Source organism: Rousettus aegyptiacus, unplaced genomic scaffold (genome assembly GCF_014176215.1).
Source record: "Rousettus aegyptiacus isolate mRouAeg1 unplaced genomic scaffold, mRouAeg1.p scaffold_m13_p_3, whole genome shotgun sequence".
In the NCBI taxonomy this organism is placed as follows: Eukaryota; Metazoa; Chordata; class Mammalia; order Chiroptera; family Pteropodidae; genus Rousettus; species Rousettus aegyptiacus.
The window spans coordinates 60,385,915-60,398,919 of record NW_023416306.1 but is presented as its reverse complement, the minus strand read 5'-3'; the positions used below and the strand labels follow the sequence as shown (position 1 = coordinate 60,398,919).

Sequence of the window (13,005 nt, the reverse complement as noted above, 5' to 3'; positions counted from 1 at the left end):
TGAGCAGAGATCTAAGTGATGAAGGAAGAAATCATATGATGGTAGGGAACATTCTAAGCCGGAAGAAAATAAAAAATAAAAGCCTTAAGGCAAGTGAAAAACTTGATCTCTGAGGAATAGCAAAAGGCCACACCTCTGGAGCTCAGGGAAATATTGGAAGATTAGGTCGGTGAAGCGGGAAATCAAACAGGACCTTTCGGGCTAAGGTAGGTAAGGTCTCTGGGTTTTATTCTAAGTGTGACAGGAAGCTACTGATAGCCTCTAGCCAACAGTAATGTGTTATTTACTTTTTTAAAAAATCACATTAGCTGCTACAGACTAGAGGGAGAAAAGGGTGGAATCAGGGAGAGCAGTTAGAAGACAACTGCAACAGTCCAGACGAGAGATAATAATGGCTTATACTAGGACAAAACTGAGCAACAAGAAATGGCAAGGTTTAGGATATAGTGTAAAGGTAAAACTGATGCTGATGGACTGGAGGTATGAGGGGGGAAAAGCGAAAAATTGATGTCGTCTGTGGCTTAACCGAGTGGGTGAACAGTGCTGCCATGAGATGGTAACACATGAGAAAAGGATACATTTGAGGAAATAAACCAAAAAGTCTGTTTTGGATAAGTTTGGGATACCTACTAAAACTAATTCAAGTGGAAAATTCAGTCCAAGACAGTGAGTACTTTGATAAAGATATCAAGGTTGAAGTCAATAGCAAATTAATGACACTAATAACCATAGAATTAGATGATAGCCTAAAATATGACAAATACTAAAATTTTTAAAAAGGTATAAGGCCCAAGCCTAGGGCACTCCAATCTTTAGAGGTAAGGGAAGAGAAGCTAGAAAATGACTGAGAAGCAATTGCCATAAATCAGAAAAAAAATCAGGATGGTACAGCATCCAGAAAACCAATGGGATTTTTCAAAAATCAAACTGATTACACTGAAAGAAGAGAGGAAGAAGAGAGTTGATAATCTGACCCCACAAAATAGTTCAGAGCACAAGTAGGCATTAAAATTCTCATTCAGTGATCTGTCTACCACATGATCCAGCAATCCCTCTACTGAGTATTTACCCCAAAGACTTGAAAACTCATATCTGAAAAGATATCTGCACACCGATGTTCATAGCAGCATTATTCACAGTGCCCAGGACATGGATGCAACCAAAATGTCCTATGATAGATGACTGGATAAAGAAGCTGTGGTACATATATACAATGGAATATTACTCAGCCATAAGAAGAGATGAAATACTGCCATTTGAAACAACATGAATGGACCTTGAAATAATCATACTAAGCAAAATAACCCAGAGAGAAAAGGTTGAAAATCACATGATATCGCTTATATGTGGAATATAAACCTAAAAGCAACAAATGAACAGGAGAAACAAACAGAGACTCAGGGACATAGACAATATACTAGTTGTTACCTGAGGGGAGGAGGACAGGGGAAAGTAAATGGGGGGGGGGGGGATTTTTAAATAATTTCTTCAATTAAAAATAATTAATTATTTTTTGGAAAGACGGTGGTTAAACAAAGAATTATAGGTTTAATAAAATATCTTGCCATGAAAAAAAAATTCTCATTCAATAAATCAATGTAATTGGATAAGGAAAGAAATTACCATACAAGATAGACAAGTGAAAAAGTGGTATGGCTAATGGCCTGGCAGTCTCGATGGAATCCCAGAAATGTCAAAATAGGATACCAGAGTATTTGAGCTGCCAAACCAGAAGATGAAAGTCAGACTTAGATACTTGAAATATTTTGAGTTACAGACCAAGGTGATGAAGTCCAGGGTAAAGATTCTCCACTCTGACTATACATTACAGCTAGCTGGAACACTTTAAAAAATATATCAGACCAATAAAATAAGAATGCCTAAGGGTGGCACACTACAACCAGTATTTTTAAAGCTGTCCAGGTAATTGTAGTGTACAGTCAGAATTATGAACCGATAGTCTCGAAAGTGTTCATGGAAGTGGGTAGCTGAGGCGGGGTGAAAAAGAAAACTGCAATGTGAAGATTCCAGAACTTCTAATAAAGTTTTCCTCTATTAGTCCCAATATAAATAAAAGCATGAGCTATGTTAAAAGTACATACATTGACTCATTTCATACTTGTAACAGCTCAATCAAGTAAAACTAATATTATCCTCTTTTTTAATGATGGGCAAGAATAAAAGAGATGTATACTGAATTAAGAGTCCTAGGGTATACATGGAGTAGCATAATAGTGATTGAAGGTCGACTGTGATAAGCTAAATATGCATATTATAAAACCTAAAGCAACTACTTAAAAAGGATGTATCACTAAGAAGTCAATGTGGAAATAAATGGAATACTAAAATATACTCAATACAAAAAGGAACAAAGGACAGACAAGAGGAATTAGAAACAAAATAGCAAGATAATAGATTCAAACCCAACCATATCGATAATTTCACTAAATTTAAGTGACCTGCCATAACAAATGAAAACATATATCCCTATAAAAACTTGTATGCAAATATTCATAGCAGCACTAGTCAAAACAAACAAAAGGTAGAAATAACCCAAATGTCCATCAACTTATGAATCAATAAACAAAATGAATTCTATGCTATGGAAGTTATTCAGCCATAAAAAAGAAAGAAGTACTACCTGACACAAGCTATAACATGAATGAACCCAGAAAGCATCCTGCTAAGTATGAGAAGCCAGGCACAGAGATCACATATTGTGTAATTCTAGTCACAGAAAATGTCTAAATAGGCAAATCCATAGAGAAAGCAAGCAGATGAGTAGTTGCCAGGGAGTGGGAAAGGAGAGTGAGGCATAAAGGGAAATGGGTTTCCTTCTAGGGCGATAAAAACACTCTGGAACGAGACAGTGGTGATAGTTGCAAAACACTGTGAATGTACTAAATGCCAATGAACTGTACATTTTTAAGTTGTTAAAATGGTGAATTTTATGTCATATGAATTTTCCACAATTTTTAAAAAAAGGAATAAAGTATCTACTGATACAACATAAATGAACCTCATTAACATTATCCTAAATGAAAGCAGCCAGTTACAAAAGAGTACACATTGTATGATTTCATTTATATAAAATGTCCAAAAGAGACAAATCTATAGAGGCAGAAAACAGATTAGTGGTTGCCTAGAGCTGCGGTAAGGGAGAAGGGGATTGGATGGAGACTCCTAATGGATGCAAGGTTTCTTTCTGGAGTGATGAAAATGCTCTAAATTAGGTTATACTGATGATTGTAAAACTCTGTAAATATACTAAGAACCACCGAATTGTATCCTTTAAATGGGTGGATTTTATGGTATATAAAGTTTATCTCTATAAAGCTGACTTTAAAAAGGAAAATTTTAAGTGTCTAAACATTCCTATTAAAAGACAGAAATTACTAGACTAGATAAAAAATAAGACTCAGCTCTAAGCTCTCTATAGGAAACATGTTTTAACTATAAAGATGAAAATGCATTAAAAGTAAAATGATAACTGACCTTGAAACAAGGAGCAAAGGCAGTTCAAAGGAAAAAGGATAGTCTTTCAAAACACAGTGGTGGGAAAATTGGATGCAAAAAAAAAAAATGAATTTAGACTGAGACTTTATACTTTCTATAAAAAGTAACTCAAAATGGATCACAGACCTATGGATATAAAGTACAATACTATAAAACGTCTAGAAGAAAATCTGTGCTATCTTGGGTTTGGCAATGAGTTTGTAGATACATCAAAAGCACAATCCATGGGAAAAAAAACTGATAAGGTCCACTTGATTAAAAACTTCTGTTCTGTGAATGACACTGTAAAGAGAATGAAAAGACAAGCCACAAAGTGTGAGAAACCATCTGCAAATACATATCAGATAAAGGACTGGTATTCAAAACAGAGAAAAAAACTCTTGGAACTCATCAGTAAGAAAACAAACAATTCAATTAAGAAAATGGGCAAAAGATCTTTTATGGCAAATACATATGTGAAAAAATAACATCATTAGTCATTAGAGAAATGCAAACTGAAATAATGAGATACCAATACACACTTTTTTAGAATGGCTAAAATTTTTTGAAAACTGACAATATTAAATGCTGATGAGGGATGCACAACAGGAACTTTTTTTCTTTTTTTTAATTTATTTAAATTAGTTTCAGGTAGACAGTAGATTGGTTAGACATCTATATTGTTCATAACACAGGAATTTGCATTCATTGCTGATGGGAATGAAAAAAAGGAACAGCTACTTTGAAAGAGTTTAATGTTTCTTACAAAGCTAAAACATAGGCATGCTATATGATCCAGCAACCACTTTCATAGGTATTTACCCTAATTGATTTTAAAACTTAGATCCACACAAAACCTACACACAATGTTTATAGCAGATTGATCTAGCAGATTGATCAATAATCACCAATAACTGGAAGCAAAAAAGACATTCTTCAATAGGTGAATGGATAAAAAACTGTGATACATCCAAACAATGGATGATTCAGTGATAAAAAGAAATGAGCTATCAAGCCACAAAAAAAAAAAAAAAAAATGTGGAGGAACCTTAAATGCATATTGCAAAGTAAAAGAAGCCAATCTGAAAAGGCTACATACTATATGATTCCATTTATATGATAGTTTAGAAAAGGCAAAACTACAGAAACAGTAAAAAGAGATAATTTCCAAGGCTTTGTGGTGAGGCAGAGTGTCAAAGAGTTCAAGTACAGATTTTTTATAGCGGTAACACTATTCTGTTTGATACTGTAATAGTGGATACATAACATTATGCATTTGTCAAAATTCACAGAACTTTACAGCATGGAGAATGAGCTTTTATGCATGCAAAACTGTTTAAAAACCATTAAGGTCAGGGGATCCCCTGAAGGACTGTGGAGTAGATCGAGAGAATATAACTGTATTACAAATGTATGAAGCAATCTCATAAAGTGGGTGGGAGGGAAGAGATGCTACCCAAAATAACATTAGAAATGAATGGCGTCTGTAAAACCAAAGTCAAAAGGAACTGTAAACAGGCATTCTAGTTGATAAAATTGTTTCCCACATGGATACAAGTTAACAATTCTGATATTGCTATATATATGTATATATATTAAAACTGAACAATTACAAAATGGATGATTAATGGGAAGCCAGATTTCTCACTGTTAGAGAAGGAATTTACAGATAAGCAAGGGAGGAGGCTAGGATGATTCATGTAGTAATGGATTAAAGTTGGAGGCTCTGTATAAATTTCTATATAGCTTAATATAAACACAGATATTATACATAGATTTATAGACATACGTATATAACAGGTTAACACCCACGAGTATATTTCCTTGTTCAATCAGCTGAGAAAGCCTCGAAGTAAAGATACCCTAGTGGCTAATTGGAGTACCTAGCACACAAATCTTGGTTTTTAATACCATTCTCCAATAAAAGGAATCAAGGCTTCTTGAAGAAATGGGTGATTACAAGATTGGGACAAGAAATACGCAAAATAAGTGTGCAACATTTTTTTAGTGCCAGAAGGTAAGTGCTCAAAAAATAAGTAAACAAATAAACAAACTCACATTAATTGGGTGTCTGTCAAAGGAGAACAGAAGCCAACTGAAAAAGCTCACAACAGCCAAGGCTGGAATAATTTGAGTTAATAAAGTAGTATTGGGTTATAGCCAAAAGTATAAAATAAATATCCACAGGTCCTTACTGATATAAATTAACAACATGAATGAACAAATGAAGGAAGAGAGACAAATCTCCCTTGCAAAATAATTCGAAATCGTATAAGAAAGCTAGACTGACCATATTAACAGACAAAGGCAGGCTTCAGAGCAGGGATAAAGAGAAATGTTTCATAATATCAGTAAGAGTTCATTCACCACACATAACAACCCTAAACATGCATATATCTAACAAGAAAGCATTAAAGTATAAGACACAAAAACTGACAACTTGAAAAGGGGAAATAAACAGATCTACAATTAAAGAGAGTTCAATAATCCTCACTCAATAATTCCTACAACAAGTATACAGAAAACCAGTTAGGATATATAAAATTTGAAAAACTATCAACTACCTTAATATATTGGTATTCCAGAACACTCTCCCACAACAACAAAATACAAACGTTTTTCAAGTGCATACAGAAAATTCACCAAAATATACCATAAGCTGACCCATAAAACAAGCATGGATACATTTAAAGGTATATAAGTCAAACAGAACATGTTCTCTGAGCACAATGGAATTAAATTTGGAATCAGTAATAGAAAAATAGCTTATAACTTCTCCAAGTATCTAGAAATTAAAAACAACATTCTTCTAAATAATCCATGGATCAAATAAGAAATCACAAGAGAAATCAGAAAATATTTTAAACTGAATGAAAAATAACAGGAATCAACTTGTGAGATGCAACTAAAAAAGTGTTTAGAAGAAAATTTATAGCCTTCAGCACTTACCTCAGGAAAAAAAATGAGTTTTTAATCTATGATCTAAGTGTCCACCTTAAGATGCTAGAAAAAGAAAAGCATATTAAACCAAAAGCAGAGGAAAAAAATAAAAAGAGCAGAAATAAATGAAACTGAAAATGGACAAACAATAGCAATAGAAATTGATACCTCTAAATCAAGAAAAAAAGCAAGAGACAAAAATAACTAATGAAAATATAGATCCTTTAGACATTAAAAAAATAACAAGGAAATATCATAGACACTTTTATGCCAATAACTTCAACAACTCATGAAATCTAAGGACTGCCAGCAAACACCAGATATAAGCAGCAGCAAGAAAGGATTTTTTCCCACAGCCTTCAGAGAGAACATGTCCCTGGTGACACCCTGATTTCACACTTAGTTTCCAGAACTGTGACAGAATAAATTTCTGTTGCTTTAAACCACACAACCGGTTTGTGGCCATTATTATGGCAAGGCTAGAAAAAAATACTACACATTGTGAATAACATTTTGGACATAGTGAAATAAAAATGTATTAAATTTAACATCACTTGCTACTTAGTGTGGGGCTTCTAGAAAACATTAAATTACATATGTGGCTTACATTATATTTCCAGCAAATAGCACTAATCTAGCTAGCGGCAATGAGGAAAGAAAAGGAAAAGGTATACTGATTGGAAATGAAGACGCAAAACTGGCTTTCTCTTAGACATTATGATTGTATACGAAGAAAATCCTGAAGAATCCACATAAAAGCTACTAGAAGTAAAAAGTGAATTTAGTAAGGCAACAGAATACAAGGTCAATATGCAAAAGAACCAAGTATATTTTTATATACTATTAACAAATAATTGGAAAAAATTTTAAAATACAGTATCGTCGACAAAAGATAGTATCAAAAAAACATGAAACCTTTAGGAATAAATTAAAATATGTGTAAAACCTATAAAATGAAAATAGTGCAGAAAAAAAACTAAAAAGACCCAAATAAATAGAGAGATGTGCCATGATAAGTATCAGAAGACTGAATATTAAGATGTCAATTCTCCCCATAGGCTTTTTGTAGTTACTGATAAGCTTATTCTATAATTTATATGAAAATGCTACATATCTAAAAAAAAAAAACAATTTTTTTGAAAAAGCAATGTTGGAGAACACTTGGAAGGCTAATTCCAAGACTTCCTATAAAGAAACAGTAAAAAAGACAAAATAATACTGTATTAAGGATAGACATATAGACCAATGGTACAGAAAAAAGAGAGATCAGAAATAGACCCACACTTAGAAAAAATAAAGAGTGAGACTGCATATAACTTCCAAACTAGTAAAGGGGCAGGAGGGTAATTCTACAGAATAAAATAAAAAGGTGCCATGATAATAACTGATCTCCCTAATCAGACAATGTGATCAGGAAAGACCCCTCGAAAACGTAACATGTAAATGCAACAGTGTATGCAAGGGCTCAAAGGGAGAGAACCTGAAAGCAGGCTGGTGCAACAGGTGCACAATGGGCAAGCAGAAGATAAGGCTAAAGAGACAGGGCTTTCAAACCAAAAGTGGTTGTATTATATAATAGTTCTCAATTCTATCCATCTTTTTCCATCCCTACCACTGCTGTTCTCACTTCTCACCTAGAAGCCTTCAAGCTCTTCTTCTAGTTGATGAACCAGCACCCTCCCTGAAGCTGCTCTCCCAATCCACCCTTCACAACAGAGCCAAAGGTACTTAACAGCTTAAAAACATTAAATGCCTCTCTGTTCCTCAAAATGTATGTTCTTAATTTCTTACTTGACACTTAAGATCCTTCATGACACAGCCCCTACTTACACCTCTAGCTACAATTACTTGCGTTTTAATAAAATCCACCACATTCTTTCATTACTTTGTGCCTTTCCACATCACTGAGTTTTAAATCAAATGTCTTCTATGTAAACTATCTATAATCCACACAAAGCAGTTAGGTATTTCCCTCTGCTCTTCTCGTGTAGTTTGCTCTATTCTAGATCTGTCATGTTGTAGTTATGGTGCTTATTTATAAGACTGCTCATCCTACTAACCTTTAATATTTAGATTGAATGTTGGTCTTTTTCTCCTTAGCAGATAGCATACCACCTATTTAATAGATGCTCCTCTCCATAATTAAAAAAGGTACTAACATTTTTGCTTTTCGTATTTAAGCATACCTAAATTAAGATATACATTAAGACATAAACCGCACATAACTGATAAAACACCTAGATTCAAGGAATCCTTTATAAAATATTTCATAGTTTTAAAAATCTTATAAAAATGAATTTTAAGACAAAAGATTACAAATCTAGATTTGTAGATATAAGGTTTAGCTGAACTAAGGTATGCTTAGAAATACATCCCGCAATATTCTAAGAATTCTTAATATTTTTAAGAATATTGTTCATTGCTATGCACAATAGCCAAAATATGGAAGCAACCTAAATGCCCATCAACAGATGATCTGATAGAGAAGTTATGGTTCATCTGTACAATGGAATTAGTCATAAAAAAAAGAAATCCTACCATCTGTAAGCAAATAGATGGACCTAGAGATTATTATGCTGAGTGAAAGAGGTCAGACAGAAAGATAGATACTACATGATTTTCACTTACACGCAGAATCTAAGGAACAAACTAAACGAAAACAGACCTACAGATACAGAGAAGAATCTGGCAACTGCCAGAGGGGAGAGGGGTTGAGGGGCTAGAAGAAAAGGTGAAGGGTTAAAGAAGTATAGAGTTAAAAAATAGTCACAGAGACATAGAGTACAGCATAGGGAATATGATCAATAGTATTGTAATGGCTATGTGTAGAGTCAGATGAGTGATAGAGTAATCAGAGAAATCATTTCATAAATTATATAAATGTCTAACCAATGTACTGTACACCTGAAACTAATATAAATGAAAGAATATTGCTTATTATGTTGTAAAATAGACACAGAAACTTGTAGCAAGTCAGTAACAGGAAGAATTATGAATTTATATTTTGATTCCTTTTCAATTCAAGTCACATGCACATCTACAGTTTTTCACATTGCTTTAATTTAGTTCTCAACTAAATACTGTATTATAGGAGAACTAATGATCCACTGTGGAAAAAAAACAGCTTTTCAGAGAATGTTTACTTTTTCAAAAATTTAAAATTAACTGGGCTTGGCCTAGCATATTAGCAAAGTGATTTCACTGAAGCATTAAGAGTAAAAAAAAAGTGGAATTACTAAAATGTCAAAAGATAGGAAAATGGTTAAATAAACTGTGGCTATAAAACTTAGTAAAACTACAAAATAATACTAATATGCAGCACCAGGAAAAACATGTTATGTTTAAAAGATAATTACATACAATTACTACACACTTGTTGGAATTGGAGAATCCTTTATAAGAGTTAAAACTTGGAAAAAGAGTTGTATATTAGTATAGCTGGTGTGAAACAGTGGGTCTTTGATATTACTGTTTCAAATTTAAAATAGTAATGTTATAGGAACATTAACCACAGAATTATAAATAAGTATAGATAAGATTAGTATACTATACCAATTAAATATTATGCAAGTATAATAGAATTAAAGCATAGGAAAATGTAAATGTGAGAACTAAATTGTTTTCCTTTTGAATTTCCTTTAATCATGTTATATTATTTTCCAATATAAAGGTTTCTGAATACCACATTAATTCTATTACACTTATTTACATTATGTACAATGTGGACAAACTAAGTAGAAAAAAATCTGAGTTTAGAAACTACTTAAATTCTTCCCACAAAAATACTGTTTTAAATTTCAAACAATAATGCCAAAGACTCACTGTTTCACACTAGCTGTACTATTTACAACTCCTTCTCCAAGTTTTAACTCATAAAGGAATCTCCAATTCCAATAAGGCATCCCATCATTACAAGTCTGTTAAAATGACAACTTGAAAGAGGTACAAATTATGACACCAGAATAGAAAAGATAAGATTTAAATCTAAGTATTATGAAAGCTTATTTGCCTTTACTATCTAAATTTCAGTAATCATAATATATTGAAAATGCAAATTAGAACAGAAATTTCATTTTGCTAATTAGAAAGACCCAATGAGACAACCCGCCTCTGACTCAGCAGCTTTTCTTTTTACTTTACAAGCTGTGCTGAGGTTGCAAGGATAAGACTGAAACTTAACTTTCAAACTAAGCAGTAAAGTCAACGCAAAATCAGTATCTGTCTTGGCAATAAACTCCATGAAAATATGAAATGTTTTGGTCTTAACTGGCGGCTATATAAAGAGCAAAAGTGCCTTGTTGGGTTATTATTTATCATGCCAAATCCCTTGTGCAGAGCTACAAGTTAGCTTTTATTGCAGATACTTAACATGTTTCTTTATAGAGAGCATCTCGACCAAATAACCTTCCAAGTCTGGCACCATGAATTGTTACAGCCTTGCAGTTTCTTGTAATTCAAAACATTTACATTTTAAGAATGGTCTCCATACACCAACTCAACTGCCAATTTCTTCAGCTGAAAGTTCAAGTTTATACTACAAAATACTATGTTTACTCTCAACAACAGAATGCACTGATTTACAAATTACTAAAGAGCAAAATACTCCAATCTACAACTTCAACATTTCTAACATCATACTTTCTATTATCTAAATTAACAAGTCCAAACAGTAATACACTAAATGTGTTACTACAGTCAAAGGCAAGTGACATATTACCAGTTCACTAAAATCAGTAGTACAAAAGATCAGATCCCTAATCCCAATCAAGTATTTCGAAAAACGGCTACAGGAGATAGCAATGAGGGCAAAGTGTGTTTTGAGTTTGCCATTACTAGAAAAACGAGTCAACGCAAGACTATATGAGAGGCTCCCACATGAATACTACTAAGTTCATTTCAGAGTTCCCAGTCTCACACCAAGAAAGCTGTTTCCCAACTTTTTAACAGTAATATAAAGAACAGGGCAGAAAATAATATACGAGTGTTTTTTTTTCCTGATAATACTGATCAATAGTTATCCTTTAAAGCTCAGAGATACTCTCTTTTTGCAACTAATTTCGCTCTTACCACGTGTACATAGAAAATCATATAACGCTCGGCATTCAGATAGCTGCTTAATCCACATGATCACCTCAAATCAAATATTTAAAAAGTAAGCTCCTTAGCACAACATTCTCCCTTATCTAACTATGCCCTTCACCTTCTAAACCGGGAGAACGAAAGGATAAACCTACTCCTACTGTAAACTGGGGTCTAGAGAAAACGCTTTAACGCGGGTTTTCACAAAATTAGGCATGGAATTTCAATTAAGCAGTCAATTTCCCAGACTACAACGCTTGACAATCTCTCTGCGGCAAAAAACACACAGACAACTGAGGGTTCGTTACCGGAGACGAAATTTGCCCTCACATTTTTGCTCAAGTAACTGCGGTAACTGCCCTAACTTCCCCGTGTGAAACAAACACATAATCGGGAAAAGGGTGTACTATTTAAGAACTGGGTCATTCCTTATTTGTTCTGATAAGGGACGGTCTTCGGGAGGGAAAAGTTCTGTGAAGCAGAAAAAGGGAGGATAAAAATATGGATGGCATCCTCAACGCAGAAAAGTTACAGCTCTTTACAGGAGTCAGCACCAGGGGCTCATTAGTTGGTTTTGTGTTTAGTCACTCGCAGTTTATTGGAATTTGCCTTCCTAAAAGTCATCCGCAACAGAATGGCAGAGGAGGAAATGCCCTCAGTTCACCTGCGACACCTGCCCAGGCTCCCAGTTCGCTCCTGCTGTCCCGTGACCTTTCTGGAGAACCCTACCTCCCCACCCGCACTACCCCAGGCCCCCACTCCCCCGGGACCCCCGATCCCCGCCCCCTCCCTACCCTGCCCCCACCCAGGCGGCCGTCGCCCCTGCGGTCCGTAGGGCTCCGACGCCTCGCGCTTCCACGCAACTGGTTCTCGGGAGCCCGGGCGGCGCAGGGAGGCTCTTCCTGGCGCAACCTCTCCATCAGGCCCCGCAGGCTCCGGGGACTCCCCGCCCCCGGAAACCGCGGAGAAACTAGGCCGGGAACGCCAGCCCCGCCACTCTCCACCTCCTCGGCGACCCCCGCAGGCGGGCCCTCGGAACTCAGCACCTACGAGCAGCTACCTGCCCAGCGCCGTCCCCGTGCCGCAGCGCGGGACCCGCGGGGGCGCGACGCAGGGCTCCTGCGCGGAAGGCCCTGTGCCGCACACTCACCTGCCGGCCGCTCCCCGTCAGCGCCACCCGGACACAGCCCCTTTGCGGGGCATGAAAGCGCCGGCTTCGCGGCCTGGGCGCCCTCGGCAGCGCCGGGCGGGGTACTCGCTCCCCGGGCGCCGCCGCCGCCACGGCCCGCTCTGCGCCTGCGCCGCCGGGTCTCGAGGGGCGCAGCGCGCGCCGGGGGAAACGTCCGGGAGCGCGAGCTCGCGCCGGCGCCTCGGCTCCGCGGAGGCCGGCCTTGGGGGCGTGGGGTCGCCTAGGAGCTGCCCACGGCACCGCCACCCCGACAGCTGACGGCCATATTTCTGGTCCCTTTTCCTTTCCGCCCCCCCTCCTTC

The 13,005-nt window shown here is 36.3% G+C and overlaps 1 protein-coding gene across 2 annotated transcripts in view; it reads right to left on the bottom strand.

The window, feature by feature from the left end:
* DENND4C (DENN domain containing 4C) overlaps window positions 1-12,798 on the bottom strand; it is an 87,488-nt gene extending 74,690 nt beyond the window's left edge. Inside the window, exon 1 of one of the 2 annotated variants that reach the window (XM_036218367.1) lies at window positions 12,665-12,798. The gene's annotated coding sequence lies outside the window, so the exon portion shown is untranslated. The remainder of the gene's footprint in view (window positions 1-12,664) is intronic. The other variant, XM_036218366.1, reaches the window with a different exon arrangement.
* Window positions 12,799-13,005: the final 207 nt, after the last annotated feature.